Genomic DNA, 20,375 nt, shown 5'->3' on the forward strand with positions numbered 1-20,375 from the left:
TTGTTTTAAAAGCCCTTAAAATCCTTTACCTTAGGGCCGAGCAACTAACTCAATATTTGTGATACGTTTTCATCTGGAAATGTAGACCGGTGTCCAAGTTGTATTATACTGTCTAGATAAAACCAGACTTTTATTTTATAAAAATAAGGTGTAGGTGAAATTTACCTTTCGTTATCAAGTACAGCACATTGTTCCTGCACTGTAAAGACCTCTAAAGGAACGGCAATAGACTATCAGGTCACCCAACGAAAAAATTGATCTGCAATCTTAAAAGGGTTACGTGTCCGGATAAGCGGTTTTGACGTTCACGTCCAAACGTCTCAATATTTTGAGCTGAAATATTGAGAAAAGGTAAATCCACCATTCCTCTATATTTTGTCGCTTAAATTCCATACGTACATAGACTTTTATTTTTGAGACTCTGCTAAAATCGGGATAATCCCTTTAAAAGGAATTAGGCAGTAGAGAGAAAGAGGGAGGGTTTAACATCCACTCGACACAAACTAAGTAATTTCAGGACTAACACATGGTTCAATTTTATTTCAATAATTCACTTGTGCGTAGGGGTCTTTAGCAGTGGGAGGAAACTGGAGGACCCGGACAAAACCCATGAGGTTGGACAGGCAACTCTACTCCTTGTCTCGTACAACCTGGGAATCACATAATTCGCTTGTGCGTAGGGGTCTTTAGCAGTGGGAGGAAACCCCCAAAAAAACACGAGGTTGAAGAGACGACCCCATTCCTTGTCACATACAACCGGGGATTCGAAACCACGCCGGTTGAATCAATGACAGACCCGATGATACAACATGCACGTGCTAACCATTCAGCCATCCAACATCCCTTTGACTGAATGGTTGTTTTCTTCATGTTTTTTGTATGTGGCATAGAGCACGGCCTACTTCTGTCCATGTTCAACCTCAAAATATGATTTTACATGAATTATTACACATCAAAAGAATAATATAAATAAATTAGATCTCTACCAGCGTTTGTTCCCAGCGCTGCACGAGTTGTGCCCTTGTAACTCCAAAACCAGACATGGTAGTCTATCGCCATCAGGTCTGTGTAACTCCCTGGTCCAAGCTACCCCTATACACCAAATTTCAGCCTCAGGACAGCCCTAATCTGAACAGACAGACAGAGACCAACAGACAGGCAGACAAACAAACCACAGTGATAAATATTAGCATAGATTATTGTACACATAAACACACTGTTTCAATTGTTTTCCATATAAATTGTTTGTGTCACGCCAGCTCAATCGTGTCTTGATTACAGCTGTATCTTGTCAGATAGATGGGTTTCAATTCACCCCAATAATTATTTGATCCTCGGAAGCACAAGGTTGTTAGGGAAATTGCTTGATCTTTGTAATAAGTATATATCATTTAATACTCCAATTAAACCCAGATAGAGAGAGAGAGAGGGTTTAAAGTCCACTCGACACAAACTAGGACCTGTCAGGACTAACATATGGTTCAACTTTATTTCAATAATTCTTTTGCGCAAAGGGGTCTTTAGCAGTGGGAGGAAACCGGAGGACCCGGAGAAAACTCACAGACGACCCTACTCCTTGTAACATACAACTGGGGAATTGAAACCATGCCAGTTGACTCAAAGACAGACATTATGACACAACGCTCACACGCTAACCATTCGGCCATCCCCTCCCCTCCGTGGCCATAACCCATGCTGCTTCAGTCATGTGTTTGTTATTCCTATCAGGGTTGCTTTCTCCGGGGCGAGAGCACACCAAATTTTTTTTTACACAATTAAATCAAATAAATCTTGTGACTCCCACTTTAAATGAAAACGAATTCATTACAAAGATGCTAATGAGAAAATAGCAATGTTAGATAAATCAGCCTGCACCTGTTACAAAAGACTGTTTAATACGTTTTACAATATTCAACCATTGTCTGATAGAACTGCTGTTAACATTCAGTTTAAACAGGCTAGATATAATATACCTGCATTAAATGCTGTGAGAGAGAGAGAGAGAGAGAGAGAGAGAGAGAGAAATAATAACATCCACTCCACACAAACTAGGTCATTTCGGCATAGGGGGTCTTTAGCAGTGCAAGGAAACTGGAGGACCGAGAAAAACCCCACGAGGTTGACAACCATGCCACTTGACTTGCGTTAGCCTTACTCTCTCTCTCTCTCTCTCTCTCCTTCACCACTGCACTCTATCAGAGCATAACTATTGAAAACTAATATTGAGAGAAAAAGAATAAGTCTGGTTTAAAAAAACGAAAAGAATTTGATATTTTTTATTTTCTAAAGGTGTAATTATCAGTAATATAGAGGTTTTATTTTGATGACTTAAAATTGTCCTACTTTTTTTGCGAGAGAGAGAAATGGGGTTTAATGTCCACTTGACACAAACTAGGTCATTTTGGGACTAACATATGGTTCAATTTTATTTCAATAATTCGCTTGCGCGTAGGGGTCTTGTAAGCAGTGGGAAGAAACCGGAGGACCCGGAAAAAACCCACAAGGTTGGACAGGCGACCCTACTCCTTGTAACGAACAACCTGGGAATCGAAACCAGGCCAGTTGACTCAATGACAGATCTTATGATATAGATCGATAGTATCACTGTTAGTCACTCTAGATCTACAACATGTCAGTGAGGTACTGGAATGATTTTTTTACGGCCAATTCAGCTATTTCAATTATTTAAGTAGCCAAAAGGGAATATTTCATTAATGAATAATTATTATAAGCCTTACTAATATTTCATTTCATGTGTACACCATGCTGACAAAGTGGTATAGACACGTGAATTCACAATACCTTACCATGAATAAAAGCATGAAATATGAATTATTTTGCTAAGTTTTCGTGCCAAAAATGACCTGCAGTGAAAATTTTGAAGTGAAAGCCCTGTATTACAGTCAGTCACTCAAGACCTATAGCTTTACTGTCAGTCACTCCAGATCTACATCAGGTTAGTTTTACTGTCCGTTACTCAAGACCTATAGCTTCACTGTCAGTCACTCCAGATCTACAGCAGGTTAGTTTCACTGTCAGTCACTCTAGATCTACAGCAGGTTAGTTTCACTGTCAGTCACTCCAGATCTACATCAGGTTAGTTCACTGTCAGTCACTCCAGATCTACAGCAGGTTAGTATCACTGTCAGTCACTTCAGGTCTACAGCAGGTTAGTTTCACTGTCAGTCATTCCAGATCTACAGCAGGTTAGTTTCACTGTCAGTCATTCCAGATCTACAGCAGGTTAGTTTCACTGTCAGTCACTCCAGATCTACAGCAGATCTATAGTTCCAATATTAGTCACCCATGACAGAAACAAGAGCCCTAATTGGAATGTCTGGCTGATCGAGTACCATCATGGGATTCAATTTGACTTTTATTCAAGATGTTATTTAAAGTCTCAACAAGTCAATCACCCATGACAGAAACAAGAGCCCTGATTGGAATGTCTGGATGATCGAGTACCATCAAGATGTTATTTAAAGTCTCAACAAGCCAGACTAAAGGTTAAATATAGAGTCTAACCCCCATACACAATCAATAGTATTGGTTCATTTATCAAACAACCCAAATTATTCAAATTGATCAATTACGTTGGTATCTATTGATTTCACACCTTTATGTGAGTCTCCGACAAATAAATTTATAATTATTACTTGAACATTTTAGGCAGACAGTTAATTTGTTGACATTTCCATAGAATATGACAATTCCATTAATTTTTGGTATTTTCCAAGTCAGAGAGAATTTATGTACACCTGAAAACGACATGTTAGTCTCAACATGACCAAAGTATTGTGTTGACAGGACCTTAAAGGAGCTAAATCGCTAACATTTGGGACCTAGAAATTGACAAAAGTGGGTCGCAACGCATATAATACTGTAATATGAATGTATATAAACTGATTTACATTCAATGGTTTCCGTTTTTACTCCAATTTCAAATCAGTTATGTTCGGCGAAATAAGCCAGCAGTCTCAAGCGAGTGCAAATTTCTAGCGTCTGGTTATTCCAGTCTACATACGCCGTTTGATTTGGTGCAATGTGTCTAGCCTCGTCCCTCGAGTCTCTTGATACAACTGGGGCTGAAGCGCATTATGGTTCACGATTCGTGTACCAATGGTAAAATGTTTATTTTGTCTTAAATATTGGCTATCAAAAGCCCATCTTTTCCCATTAAGATCACAACATGAATGTTGATTTAATTTGACAAATAAATCGTGTTTTCAATGTTGAAGATTTTGGATGATATTGAGTTAGAGACTTAGCTACTTTAAATTCATTTCATTCCCCCCTAAAAAATTCTTGCCAAAATATGAAGAAAGAGAGAGAGAGAGAGAGAGAGAGAGGGGGGTGTTTAATGTCCACTCGAAACAAACTAGGTCATTTCAGGACTAACTTATGGTTCAATTTCATTTCAATAATTCATTTTTGGTATGATAGAAAAAACCGAGGTCTTGTCTACACAGTGGCGTGCACGTAAAAGGTCCCAGACGGAACTCTAAATAAGAGTGGGCCAGCTAAATGTCCTGCATTAGGTCTGTCATTGAGTGAACTGGTGTGGTTTTGATTCCCCAGTTGTACGTGACTGCTTTAGACCCCTCCGCGCAAACGAATTATTGAAATAAAATTGAACAATATGTCAGTCCCGAAATGACCTAGTTTGAGTCGAGTGGATGTTAAACCTCATTTCTCTCTCTTTCACAAAAAAGTAGGACATTTCTAAGTCACATCTGATTCATCAAAATCAAACCTCTATATTACTGATAATTATACTTTTAAAAAATATCAAATTATTTTCGTTTTTTTAAATTTCTTTCTCTCAATATTAGTTTTTAATAGTTATGCTCTGATAGAGTGCAGTGCTGCAGTCAGCCATGATGATTGAATTCAAATTACTAATTGAATTTCTGGTGACTGGACAAATTGTATAAAATAATCCAGGCCAGGTATGTACAAATAGGATTAAAATATTCACAAATCATACAGCTAAATCTTATTTTCATCCTTACAAAATTTTCCTGTTTTTAATGTATCTTTTTATTACTGTTACTACAAAACAATTTACCTAAGGCCAAACTTATTTAATCTTTAATTTTTAAACATACATTATGCAAGAGCTAAATCTGCTTATCACAGGTCTTTCTTTAGGCCTGAACTGTTATATGAAAAGACCATTATCAGATCTCAATGCTATCTAACATGTCAGATTTTCATCAGATTTGGATTTGATCTTCTGTTCAATGCTCATCATTGAAGATCAAACACAAGAATGGATAACTGAGACTTTTGTTTTTTATCGTACCAACTTTAGTAATAATGATCGATGCTAGGCCTAAAATTCAACCGCTAATATCTTGGTTTAGAGTGGAGCAATTTGAAATTTTCAGCATATTCTCTTTCCATTATCTAGTTTTTAACTATAATAGTGAGAACCGCCAGCTCTTTATCTAATCTCCCATAATGCCCCTTAAACCATAACAATAACAAATAACATGGCATTTAACATCCTATTCCGTGAAGCATACTTATTGTTAAATTAAAATGTCGATCAATCAGCTTAGTGTCTGTTTTCAAGACAGTGTAAGTTTAGTATGTGCACAGATTAGACCTCAAGACAGCGTAAGTTTAGTATGTGCACAGTTTAGACCTCAAGACAGTGTAAGTTTAGTGATCTTTTAGAGGCATTTAGTAACTGGATAGAGCAATAAACTATAACACATACTTATGGGAGAACAATTACTGATTTATTTGGGCGACTTTCGAAGAGTGTTCTCTCAACGTTTTCAAGCAACGTTGAGAGAACACTCTTCGAAACGTCGCCCAAATAAATCAGTAATTGTTCTTCCATAAGTATGTGTTATAGTTTATTGTAAGTTTAGTATGTGCACAGTTTAGACCTCAAGCCGTCCTCAACCCTCAGATTCGTATATGACTAAAACAACAGACGTGGAGTGAAGAACTATATTACATTATTATGACCGTTTGATTGGTTAATTCCTTACATCAACTAGGACGCCTGTTATATAACAACTTTTCCAGATCCTAGTGTAGTAAAGACAAGTAAAACGAAATTTTGAACTATAAAAAAACCGAAAAGAAATAGGATCTGTGTTTTAATCAGATTGGCGAACATTGACTGCTGATGATGAGCTTAACAAGATATCTGTTTGATAAAATTATAAAAACTAATAATCGTAATTGTTACTAATTAGAAAATGCTGTGTTTTGATATAAAATTTCTGATCAATAAACCATATCTATCTATACTAATATTTGTGACTGTTGTTTGTCTGTCTGTTTGTCTGTCTGTCTGTCTGTTCGGGGTTGGCGGCTACACTAGGTCTGCCCCGAGTCTGAAATTTGGGGTATAGGGGTAGCTCGGACCAGGGAGTAACATAGGCCAGGTGGCGTTAGTCTACCACTTCCGGTTTCGGAGTTATGACCCCCGAGCGAAGCCGGGTATCCTGCTAGTATACTAATAATGATTTCATATTACAAAACATTTATATAACTGTCTTTCAGGCGTTTTGAAAAAAAAATATGATTGATAAAACTAGAAATACTAATAATTGTTTTATATTATATATTGTTAATAGTTCAAATATACCATTATATATTATGGGTGATATCAATATATACTATTCAAAAAAAGTAGGGGATATTTGATTTTTAAGTGTTATTAAAGTCACCTAATGAAACTGACGAAGAAACAAATGACAAAATGAAATGAAGTTCACATTCATCGATTTATTCCAAATGATCGTTAGACTAAGTAAGGCACAGACTGGCCATTATAAGGGTAAAATGATACCCGGGGTCAAACAGCAAAGTTACCACAGCATCACAACCAAGTCAGTAACGGGTAAATCCTCCTCTGTTTGCCAAACAAGCATTGATCCGACGTGGCATACTCCTAATGAGACGTCTAAGGTCATTTTGGTCCAGATTGTCCCATTCCTGTTGCAACGCAGCAGCAAGTTCTTGGACATTGGCAGGACGTTGTTGACGTTGACGTAACCTCTGTCCAAGCATGTCCCAGACATGCTCGATGGGGGAGAGGTCGGGACTCAGTGCTGGCCAAGGTAATGTGGTGATGCTCTGTTGTTGGAGGTAACCTGTAACGATCCTGGCCCTGTGACATCTTGCGTTGTCATCCTGGAAGATGAAACGGCGGCCATGACGTCGTGCGAACGGCATAACATGGACTGCCAAGATGTTGTTGGTAGTACTGGCCTGTAACACGCCCTGCAACAACATGTAAAGCCGTTCTTCCAGCAACAGTGATGCCTCCCCACACCATAACAGAACCACCCCCAAATCGATCATGTCTGATGACGTTAACGTCTTGAAAGCACTCGTTTCGACGACTCCACACCCTCCTACGTCTGTCCAAAAAATCAACAGTGAACCTTGACTCATCTGAAAACATCACATTGCTCCAGCGTCGATTATCCCAGTGTTGACGATCCCTACACCAACGACGTCTTGCCTGAATGTGATGATCTCTCAAACAAGGGATCACGCGAGGACGTCGGGCGCGAAGGTGACCCCTATGCAGTCGATTCCGAATCGTCTGGCAACTCACTCTCACACCAGTGTCTGTTTGAAGACGAGCGCTGATCTGATTTGCTGTGATGACACGATTTCTCAAGGCCAAGGTACGGATAAATCGATCCTGGGCTTGAGTTGTCGCCCTTGGTCGACCTGAGCGTGGTCTGTCCTGTACAGATTGTGTATCACGGTATCTGGACCATAGCCTGCTTATGACAGACTGAGAAACATTCATCGTCCGCGCCACAACCGCCTGTGTTGTGCCGATCTGTTGCATGCCAAGGGCACGTAGCCTTTCATTTTGGGTAAGCCGACGCATATCAAAATTTGTTTTCTGGTCACTAAAACAATTAAACTGATGTTTCCACCCTGGAATTCAATGCCACAATGACTGTAACATTCAAAGTCAGAGTCGTGCAAATCTTGGGTTGGACCCCCATGATGATCCCAAGCATCACCTGCATCCCATGCGGTAGCTATTGGTGGGTTTGGGCGTCACATGTAACTGGAAATGTTTCTTCTGTTAGGTTCTATAGTGACTTTTTTCGTAGTCATTTGCATATTTTAGTATTATGCCCCCAAAATCAAATATCCCCTACTTTTTTTGAATAGTATAGATTTTAAACTGAACATTCCTAAACAATGGTCTGAAATTTTAAGATAAACAATTTACACCAACTTGTTGATTCTCCAACGAGGTGTACTCAGAATAGTCAAACAATAATAGAATATCTATATACAAACTCTCTCGATACGATACGGTTATAGAATTAAATAATCCAGATTATGGTCTTAGTGATCATTATCCAGTTATTTTTATCATAGAAAATGATGAAAACATCAGGTGGCATTGTTATTTTGAAATCGAATATAGAAATTTCAAACATTTCAAGGAATATAATATGCTTTTTTAAATGACCTTTCTCTTCAAAGCTTTTCAGATATTGAAACTGTAGATAATCCAAATATATGGCATTGGAAGTATGGTATGAATTATTTAATGCTATCTTTAATCTGCATGCAACAAAAAAACGAAAACGAATAAAAAATCATAAACAACCAGAATGGTTTAATTCAGAAATTAATAAAGCTTAAAAATCAATTTTTACAAGAGAAAAAATGATCATATCAACTACAGACTTCGGCGAAACAAAACCAAAAATTTAATAACAAATATATCAAAACTGCCATTCAAGAGAACAAAGACTCAAAACATATTTGGAAATTTTTTAACAATGCTACGGGAAATAAAACGAATTGTACCTATCCGATGTCTATTAAATCAGATAATAATACATAATATGATGATTTATCTGATATTGCTAATATTATGAATAATTATTTTACCAATGTTACCGATAATATAAAGCCTGTATATAACCCCCTTTCCAATAAATATTGTGAAAAGATTGATAAATTTGTTCAAAAAACAATACCCCCTGACAAAGAATTTACCATAAATTATATCTCATGTGCAGATGTACACAAATATCTAAATATGCTCGATCCAGGTAGGGCTACCGGTATTGACTCTATAGGACCAAAAATTCTAAGGATGTCGAAAGACTATATTTTTAAATCATTAACTTATATAATAAATTTATATTAATCCTCCAAAAATTAAAATTATACAAATTTGACTCAAAATCCCATAAACTAATTTGATCGTATCTGGAATTTTGAAAGCAACAAGTAGTCTTTTAGGGGCATGTCATTCAACTGTTACTGATGTGAAATGTGGGATCCCACAGTGGTCAGGAAATTAAATACTTGTAAATTGGACACTCATTATCAAAATTAATCAGTCAGCTTTAAACTGGACACAAGTACAAATTAGATGATTTTTGGTGATTTTGAACGATTTTTACGAATTTTTAAGTAAAGATTTGATATTAAACAAATGTGAAAGAAATTAGCGCTAGATACACAAGATTAAATGATACCTGGGTTACAGTGTCAATACAACCAAGGAATGCTCACCTTAAAAATACTAAGAGACAAATTACCATCATATTTATATAACGCATTCTGTGAAAATTCTAAATTGACCGAAACTACCATGACAGAAAGTCAACTTAAATTAGCAATTCAAAAAAGTAAAAAAATGGCAATGACAAGTACATTCCAATATACCGCCTCTATATTCTGGAATTCACTACCTCAAACTGTGAAACATGCGTCTGCAAGTTTTATCTTCAAAAAGGAGTTAGTAAAACACGTTAAATCTTTGAACCCTTGTTAATTACTGTTGTCCTCTGAATGTATGTTTATTTGGCTTCTTTTTATTTTTTATTTCTTTCTTGTTTGTTATATATTTTTTTTTATTATAAGCTTATAATTATATAATATGATATATATGAACTTTGTAAATATTATTACTGTGTAGTTGCTAGTTTTATAGAGTAGGAGGGACATGTTGAAAATTAGAACTCATGTACTAAATATGTGCCCTCAGAAAATAAAGTCATTATTATTATTATATATGTAACACTGTCTTCCCCAATAAGCTTCACAGGTTCCACTGGAGCAGTTTCAGGCCAGATAGATGGAGTTCCATTCAGCCCAACAATTGTCTGATCCTCAGGTAAATTCTTCAGGTATTGCTTCATAGATCTAATAAGTACATATCTTTAAACACACATTATGCAAGAGCTAAATCTGCCTATTGCAGATCTTTCTTTAGGCCTGAAATGTTATCTAAATTATTAATTAGACATTAATTAACCTATCCAGACCATAATCAACTCCAGATAGTTATGCTAGCCTGCGATCTTTACTGAATTATGAGCCGATTTACTGCATAACTTTCCTTCTCGATTTAACGATTAAATGGATAATCGAGACTATGCTGTTTATCGTACTGACTTTAGTAATGATGATCGAAGCTAGGCGGAAATTTTCAACCGCTTAGTTCTCGGTTCATAGTGGATCAATTTTATCTAGCTTTTAACTATTAAAGTGAGAACTGCCAACTCGTTATCGAATCTCCCATAATGTATCTTCAATGTAATCTAATTACATGGTTCATTTGTCATTTAATAAATAATATTTCACACCAATCATCTTGTGTTTGTTTGTCTGTTTCGGGGGGTTGTGTTCTACAGGGCAAAGAGCACAAAAATCTTTTAACTCTTTCCTATGATATAAAATATTAACAAATATCTGAATAATATTTTTTTTTCAAAAAGAGAGAGAGAGAGAGAGAGAGAGAGAGAGGGAGAGAGGGTGGAAGAATGGGGGGTTTAAAGTTCACTTGACACAAACTAGGTCATTTTGGGACTAACATATTTATTTCACTAATTCTCTTTGTCATAGGGGTCTTTAGCAGTGGAAGGAAACCAGACTACCCAGAGAAAACACTCCTTGTCACATAAAACTGGGGAATCGAAACCATGCCAGTTGACTCAATGACAGACCTAATGATACAGCGTGCACGTGCTAACCATTCAGCCATACACCCACCCACCCCTTACAACCTTAAAATAATTCAAAAAGATGAATGAAAAACACATAAAATGAGATTGTAAGAACTAATAGCAATAAATGAGTTTTCTACGCAGGTTTTTAATGTAATATTCGCACACCTGCTGGCTTTTACCAACCCTCTCGTAAAACAACATTTGCTTAAAGATACATTATAGGAGATAAGATAAAGAGTTGGCAGTTCTCACTAAAACAGTTAAAAACTAGTTCATGTAAAGGTGATTTGCTGAAAATTTCAGTCAAATTGATTCACTATGAACCGAGAATTAAGCAATTAAAATTCCGGCCTAGCCTTGATCATCATTACTAAAGTTTGTATGATAAAAAACAGTCTTGATTATCCATTTCATGATTAAATTATGAATGGAAGTTGAACAGCAAATTGGATCATAATCCAGTAAATATTACAGACTAGCGATGCCATCTAGAGTTGATTATGGTCTGGATAGGTTAATAAATGTCTAATTAATAATTTAGAAAACATTTCAGGCCTAAAGAAAGACCTGCAATAGACAGATTCAGCTCTTGCATAATGTATGTTTAAAGTAACGATACGCCAATGGCATTTGTCGCTAATATATCAAATTTCTTATGGCTTAATCCATGCTAATATGTACTCAGATTGATTATTTAACATTTAATTAAAAAAAAAAAATCAAGATACCAAAGATAGATAAAGTCCCGGCTTTGATTCAATCTGATTTAAAACAGGCCTATCAAAAAATTGTCGCAGACAACAAAATGGCGGCTTATAATTATTGCTTAGCGAGAAGCATATAGATCGATGAAATTTCAATTCCACGCATCTTTATATAAATACTGAATGGAATTGAACCATTATTAGATAGATATTCCTTTTAGAGATGAGCCACGGTGGCTAAGTGGGTAAGACGCTGGCTCGCTAGACTGGAGGTCGCGTGTTTGATCCTTGCATTGGCCGAGAAAATGCATTGGGATATTACAACATGGATTCCCCTTGTCAGTGATGCAGGACGGAGGGCATGACAAGGACAGCAGTCTAGTCATTTGGATGGGACGAAAAACCTGAGGTTCCGTGTTCACATTGGTGTGCACGTAAAAGATCCCTTGGTAGTTAAATTCAATACAAGAGTAGGACATAGTGATGCTGCCTGGGCAAAATTTCCCTCATAGCACACTGCATGGCATATGACTGTCTTCATTAGCCCAGTTCAGAGCAGTAGGATGTTAAACCCCATTTCATTTCATTGATGTTTCTAGTGGTTTACCCACAGTTCCGCGCACCTCATGCCAAAAACTCGCCATAACAGACCGTTAAATTGGCTAATCCCTCACATCATCCAGAATGCAGGTTATATAAGTATAAGTTATATATAGTCCTAGTGTAATAAAGACAAATAAAACAAAATTTTGAACTAAAAAAAAAAACGAAACAAAATAGGATCTGTGTTTTAATCAAATTGAGGTTTTCTAAAATTGACAATGACAGATTTCCTTATTTTAAAAAAATAGATTTGCTTAATACACATGCAGTTTCTAGTAATTATTAAAAAGTAAAATTTCAATAGGTCTTCCGGAAGAACTAAAATCTGTAGTTGAGCCTGAAGGCTAATCAAATATTAAAATTGATAGAAACAAATTTCCATGGCGGCTTATTCGATTATGTGAGCTAAATTTTAATAGAAATTTTTTCTTACACCTTCAACTAATAAGAAGCCTGCATTTAAAATTTATCCATAATTATACAGGTTTCAGGTTTGCCGACATGCTTTAGAAATCAGAACCGATTGTATTTCGTATTCTGTGATCTAATTTTGAATAGAAAATGCTTTAGAAATCGGAACCGATTGTATTTCGTATTCTGTGATCTAAGTTTGAATAGAAAATGTTTCTTTCTTCAACTAAAGATCAAGGGGGGGTTGGATGGCCGAATGGTTAGCACGTGCGCGCTGTATCATAAGGCCTGTCATCGAGTCAACTGGTGTGGTTTCGAATCCCTGGTTGTACCTGACCAGGAGCAGGGTCGCCTGTCCTGCCTCATGGGTTTTCTCTATGTGCTCCCGTTTCCTCCCACTGCTAAAGATACCTACGTGCAAGCGAATTATTGAAATAAAAAATAAACCATATGTTAGTCCCGAAATGACCTAGTTTGTGTCGAGTGGATGTTAAACCCCATTTCTCTCTCTCTCTCTCTCTAAAGATCATACTCCCTTTAAATTTTTCAACACCCAATATTAACATTATTAGATTCCGTAAGATTGCATCTTGCCAGCGAGAGTCAGTGCGTGCTTGCCAGGTCACAAGCGAAGGACCTGTTTCAAAGCTCTCTGCTTATTTTGTCATTGTGTCTTTTAAAAAAAGTTTATTTTTATTTTATTATTTGAAAATTTCTGTTACGTAGTAACAACGAAAATTGTACTGACGTAGTCAATAATTTGCTGAAGTAGTTTGCTTTTTTGGTTAAAGGGTCAATCCCGATAATTTTTTGGAGAATAAAACTGCTTAATTTTGTGTTAAAATCCCTTAAAATTCTCTACCTTAGGGCTGAGCAACTAACTCAATATTTGTGATACGCTTTCAAACAACTTAAATCCATCAATCTTCATCTGGAAATGGAGACAGGTGTACCAGACTTTTATTGTATAAAAATAATGTGTAGGTGAAATTTACCTTTCGTTATCAAGTACAGCACATGGGTCATTCACTGTATAGACCTTTAAAGGAACGGGAATCGATTATCAGATCATCCAACGAAAACATTGACCCAAAATCTTAAAAGGGTTACATATCCAGATAAGGATTTTTGGCTTTCACGTCCAAACGACTCAATATTTTGAGCTGAAGTTTTGAGATAAGGTAAATACACCATTCACCTATATTTTGGCATTTAAATTTCATACGGACTTGGATTTTATCTTTGAGGCTTTGTTTAAATCGGGATAGTCCCTTTAAAAGCAGTTTGCTTTTTGGTTTGGCAAGGCACATGGCTGAAAAAATGGTGAAACATGCTGCTGCTACTAAACAGATTCTTAGGAAAAATTTACAGGAAACCATGAATGGTGGTAAAAGAAAAAAACAAAATCCGACAAAAGAATCTGGAAACAGAGTATTTATTAATTTTACCCATAACCTGCTGGTGTCAGGTTTGCGTTGTTTTGTCTTTCTGATAATCCTCCGGGAAATTAACAACAAAGTGTGGCTAATTGGTTCAAGCATTTACGCTTTCACGTGGAAACATTTATCAATACTTGTTTATTTCATCTGATGATTTTCTATTAATAGACTTATTTAGAATCCACAGAGAGAGAGACAGAGACAGAGAGAGAGACAGAGAGAGAGAGAGAGTTTAACTCAACACAGACTAGGTCATTTTGAGACTAACATATGGTTCAATTTTTATTTCTATAATTCACTTGCGCGTACAGGTCTTTAGCAGTAGGAGGAAAACGGAGTGGACGTTAAACCCCATTTCTCTCTCTCTCTCTTTCAAAGGCTAATATCTCCGCTCGCAACAGAGTAATTTGAATGAAATTTTCAAATTATTCATTTTACATTATCTATTTTCGAACTATTATAGCGAGAACAGTCAGCTCTTTAACTAAATCTTACATAATGTCATCTTTAAAGAAGGTTAATTAGGAATACCCACGTGTTTTTGTTGAGTGTTGGATTGATGCACACAAACAATATTTTAAAAAAAAGAAAAACAAGTTATAGTTTCAAGGCTGGTTGATTGAATAAATAGTAGTCAGTACACAAGGTTTAGTTTAGGTGTAATGTTTGTAGCCTCTGGCTCTGTCTGTGACAGATTCAGTACAATCACACTCTTCTCACTCTCTTCTATCTTGGATACTTACAGTGTCACCGCACGTCAATCAATGTGTTTTAATGTAAGGTAAAAGACCTTACTATGTCTGCATTCTGAGAGAGAGAGAGAGAGAGAGAGAGGTTTTAACCTCCACTCAACACAAACTAGATCATTTCGCGACTAACATATAGTTCAATGTTAATTCAACAATTCACTTGCGCGTAGGAGTCTTTACCGGTGGGATGAAACTGGAGAAAACCCATGAGGTTGGACAGGTGATCCTACTCCTTGTCATGTACAACCGGGGAATCAAAACCACGTCATTGACTCAATGACAGACTTTATTATACAACACGCACACTAACCATTTTCGGCCACCTAACCCCCCATAAAATTAAATAGGAATAAGTTATTAAGAGTCCATTAAACAGGGCAAAAGTTTGTTTTGAAAGAACATTATTAGTTTCTTTTGGACAGTTTCCAAGACTTTGACATGAGATATGCCGTAGGCCTATGCATAAAAATCCATTGAAATAAATTGAAATGTGTATTTACATAATCCATCATTTTACAGTAAACAAATGCCCCAAGGCAAAACCAAAGTTGTAAAAGCAAAAAAAACTATTCAAAATAAAACTGTCCTTTATGAAAAAACCCTGACTTTAACAAGTATAATTGTAAGATTGTATTGAATAAAATATTGTTTGAGAGAGAGAGAGAGAGAGAGAGAGAGAGAGAGAGGGGGGAGAGAAATACCTATGCGTAAGAGAATTATTGAAATACAATTAAGCCATATGTTAGTCCCAAAATGACCTAGTTTAAGTCAAGTGGACGTTAAACTCATTTTCTCTCTCTCTCTCTGTTCATTGGTTCTCATTTTCACAATTCTTTATAACCAATGTATTATTTTAAATTGCACCTTTATTTTCCCGGTCTTAATCTATACTAAATCTCCCCGGTCTGGATTAAAGGACAATATTGGTGTCGGCCATTATCACATAATATGTGAGAGAACTGGTTAAACATGCTCCAAATATAGGTCCCTTCTATATAACTAATTGTAGTAACGAGCGATAACAGATACACACTTTACAACACCGAATTCATTGCTACGATAGATGCATAATGAAGATTTGAAGAAACAGAAGTGACGAGAGCAAAAGGGAAACACGAGTTATACTTCTATATAACTGACTGAAGTAACGAGCGATCACAGATACACACGTTCCAAATATAATTTCAAAAGCACCACAGACCCAAAACACTCTATGAAAATTATTCTAAGTCGAAAATTTTGTGGAATGTGGTACCACACAGGCACATGGGAAGGTCTGAGAAGAAATTTTTGAAAAAAAGGATATTTTTTCTAAGTTGAATATCTTGTGGAACTCTTGTGGTGAAAAGCAGACCCAAAACACTCTACCAAAATTATTCTAAGTCGAAAATTTAGTGGAATGTGGTACCACACAGGCACATAGGAGGTATGAGAAGAAATTTTTGAAAAAATTGATATTTTTTTTAAGTCCAAAATCTTGTGGAACTCTTGTGGTGAAAAACATCACAGACCCAAAACACTCTATGAATATTATTCTAAGTCGAAAGTCTTGTGGAATGTATTTATTTTCAGAAACCCAGTATCTTGTGGAACTCTTGTGGTGAAAAGTTCCACACCAATGCCCCCAAACCTTGCCATAGATGTTGCTACAATAAATGCATAATGAAGATTTGAAGAAACAGAAGTGACGAGAGCAAAAGGAAAACATGAGTTATCCTTCTATATAACTGACTGAAGTAAGGAGTGATAATAGATACACAGGCGAATTTCTGCTCACTAATTAATAATAAATGATATATTTATTTATTGTAAAAATTAAAAAAATATTTATTTAGCCACTGCTAAAGACCCCTACGTGCAAGCGAATTATTGAAATAAAATTGAACCATATGTTAGTCCCGAAATGACCTAGTTTGTGTCGAGTGGAGGTCTCTCTCTCTCTCTCTCTTTTTGGGGGGAATTTTTTCAAGAAAAAAAAGTTATAAGAACAAAAAAAAAAAAAAAAGTTACCTTGGTCCGTTCCTGTTGATGCATCTTTTTCTGGAAAACCTCTGGAACTGACGTCTATTGCCTTTTTTGTACTAAATCCATTTTGCTCCGTTGTCTGCCAGGGACAGGAATAATTATCTTCAAAATCACAAAATGAAATTAAACTTGACAGGACTGGCGGGGACGCAGAAATTAACAAAATCAGTTGGAATAATAAAATCCGTATTTTCATCTTGGCGCCGTGTAAAAACCATAAAAATACTCTCATTTAATAAAAAACTTCATTATGGCGGAGTCGTGGATAAGGAACGCAGTAATTAAAAAACACTTCTGACACTTCAGTTTAATAATCCTTCGTATAAATTTCTAACGTCACTTTCTATATCATGTCTAGGATGAGGTTAAATGCTCAGCATTCTTGTAAACAAAAACATCGCAGTGAATGAAACATGCTCGGTACTTGGCATGTGAATTCAATCTCGCCAAGCTATTTGTTCTTCTTCTTGAGATATAAGCAATTTATAACGGTTATTCACTTTATGGTGTTTTTTAAGCAGTTCTGTTTCCTATACCACTTAAGTTTTTGGCATCAGAACACAAAAACAAAATAAAAGCAACAAAACTTGATTCCTTATAATAGCTGACCTTTTTTTTTTCTTGTTAGCTTATTTATCTGTCCATGTCATTCGTCATTTAATAATGCAAAATCTTAATCAAAACTAATTTTTGGGTAAGAACACACAAAAACTTAGTATCTGTTTCCAATTTCATGAATTACAATTTGATCAGTTCAGCTGATAAAACAAAATATTCATCAAAAATAATTCGTATCTAAAGTTGTTTTTTCTGAAGAATCACAAAAACAATTAAATTGCACTCAAATTAAATAAAATCTCCTGTCCAAATTCCTGAATTACGAACAGCAAAAATTAAGAATTTGTTTCCAGTTTCTAGAGTTTTTTTTTTTTTGGTAAGAATTACAAAAACAGAATCAAGTTGAATCAAATTCTAAAAAATCTTCTTTTCAATTTTCCTGAATTACATTTTTGATCAATTATAGTTTTTTTAACATTAACAGGTTAGTTACAACAGGCTACCTATATCTGTTCACTTGACACCATAAAACTCCAATAATAACATAACGCTAGGTAGTCCGACTATAACACACATATCAAACTATAACTTTGAACAAACTAATCCCACAACATGAAAAAAACCACACACACACACACAAAACAGAAACAAACTTGTCTTGGACTAATCAGAACAATCCAAAAGTTCTTCTGTTCATTTGATTGGCTGTGTGTAATTCTGTGTGAGTGTGTTTGTAACATTTGACAGCCTTTGTACGTAAAAAGAACTCAATATACCTGAATCTAACTTGTTCAGCTGTCTGCATATAGGTTCGTGTGAGTTGTAAAACTCTACAGTTTATATCCTGCCTACAGTCATATTGAATAGACTGCATCACAGTCAGCTAATAATAATAATAACACATCTCTCTGTCTGTCTCTCTCTCCTTCACAACTTATACACATCTACTCTCTCTCTCTAGTTCACAGCTTATAAACAGTTTCTCTCTCTCTCTCTCTCTCTAGATCACAGCTTATAAATAAACAGCAACACTCTCTATCTTTACTCAATACCACAACACAAACACACTGATTACCCCCACAAGATGTTTCTGCTGTTCCAAGCCGTTAATCAGGTACCGTGCTACCCGTTATTTATCGAGCTCAGGCTTCTGTTAATTCCCTGGAAATCACTCGCCATCCGTATTGTGTGAATGTAGTCAAGTGTAATGCAATATAAAACGGACCACGAAGATCAATTTACCAGCACTGAGTCTTACAAACATCAATACATTGTAATAAACTTTTAACCTATGAAATAATTTTCTATCCCTCTGTACTACACACCAGTCGAAAAAAAAACTAAACTCTATGAATAATTAATATCTTACAAGTCTCTAAAGGATTGAAAAAAACAAAAAATTATTGTTAAACCTGCTTTTTTTTTTTTTCAACTGCCATGTAATTATTGAAATATTCTAAGAATGTGCTCTTTATTTATGTTTATTACAATAAAAAAATTAAAGAGAAACACGCAAACAAAACCAATAATAGATGCCTAGGGACTAGAAACAAACGACACAGACATTGCAAGCTATAAACAACAAAAATCATTCCAAATGAATGAATCCAGAGCAAGCTGTAATTGTCCACTGTGCTGTACAGTCTCGGACCTGTCCTAATACTGGCTTTACTTGCAATGACAAGGCATATGGTCCCATCTGCTTAACCTTGTGAGGGTAAAGGCTGTCACTAAGTCACATGTAGCTCGACCCCTTCCCCCTTTGCCCCCCCCCCATCCACCAATCCCCTAGTCAAACAGAGAGAGAAATGGGGTTTAACGTCCACTCGACACAAACTAGGTCATTTCGGGACTAACACGTGGTTCAACTTTAGCAGTGGGAGGAAACCGGAGGACCCGGAGAAAACCCATGAGGTTGGACAGGCGACCCTACTCCTTGCCACGTACAACCGGGGATTCGAAACCACGCCAGTTGACTCAATGACAGACTTTATGGTACAGCGCGCACATGTTAACCATTCAGCCACCCAACCTCCTTCCCCATGTCAAGCTGGTACATGACAAGGCATATGGTCCCATATGCGTAACCTTGTGAACGGTCTGATGTGATGGTAAAGGCTGTCACTGAGTCAGGGGATCACGTGGCTAAGTGGGTAAGACGCTGGCTCACTAGCCTGAAAGTCGGGTGTTCGATCCCTGCATTGGCCGAGAAAGTTCATTCAGATTTTTCCGGCGTGGTTTCCCCTTGTCAGTGATGCAGGACGGAGGGCCTGACAAGGACAGCTGTCTAGTTGTTCGGATGGGACGAAAAACCAAGATCCCGTGTACACATTGGCATGCACCTAAAAGATCCCTTGACAGTTGGAATTCGATATAAGAGTAGGCCGTAGCGCCGCTGCCCGGGCAAAATTTCCCTCATACCACACTGTATGACGTATGCCCGTCTTCATTAGCCCAGGTTAGGAGCAGAACAGTAGGACGTTAAACTCCATTTCATTTCATTTCATTTCTGTCACTGAGTCACATGTAGCTTACATCTAAATCTTACATGTATCTTTAAAGTTCATCAGGATTTTTCGGCGTCATTCCCCTTGTTAGTGGTGTAGAAAGGAGGGTCTGACAAGGAAAGCTGTCTAGTCGTTTGGATGGGACGAAAAACTGAAGTCCTGTGTACACATTGGCATGCACGTAAAAGAACCCTTCACAGTTGGAATACGATATAAGAGTAGACCATAATGCCACTGTCCGGGCAAAATTTCCCTCATAACAGTACACTACATGACATATGCCCATCTTCATTAGCTCAGTTCAGAGCAGAACAGTAGGACGTTAAATCCCATTTCATTTCATTTCAATTCCAACAAAAGTTTATACAAAGACAACATAGGGATATTTACATTGAACCCAGTGTTC

General features: G+C 36.6%; 1 protein-coding gene across 1 annotated transcript in view; it reads right to left on the bottom strand.

The window, feature by feature from the left end:
- The window catches only part of LOC126821634 (leukocyte tyrosine kinase receptor), a 165,002-nt gene that overhangs the window by 120,527 nt on the left and 24,100 nt on the right, over window positions 1-20,375 (bottom strand). The window contains exon 3 of the mRNA XM_056100891.1: window positions 16,890-17,006. The gene's annotated coding sequence lies outside the window, so the exon portion shown is untranslated. The remainder of the gene's footprint in view (window positions 1-16,889; window positions 17,007-20,375) is intronic.

The sequence above is a fragment of the Patella vulgata genome, chromosome 5 (assembly GCF_932274485.2).
Source record: "Patella vulgata chromosome 5, xgPatVulg1.2, whole genome shotgun sequence".
Classification (NCBI taxonomy): domain Eukaryota; kingdom Metazoa; phylum Mollusca; class Gastropoda; family Patellidae; genus Patella; species Patella vulgata.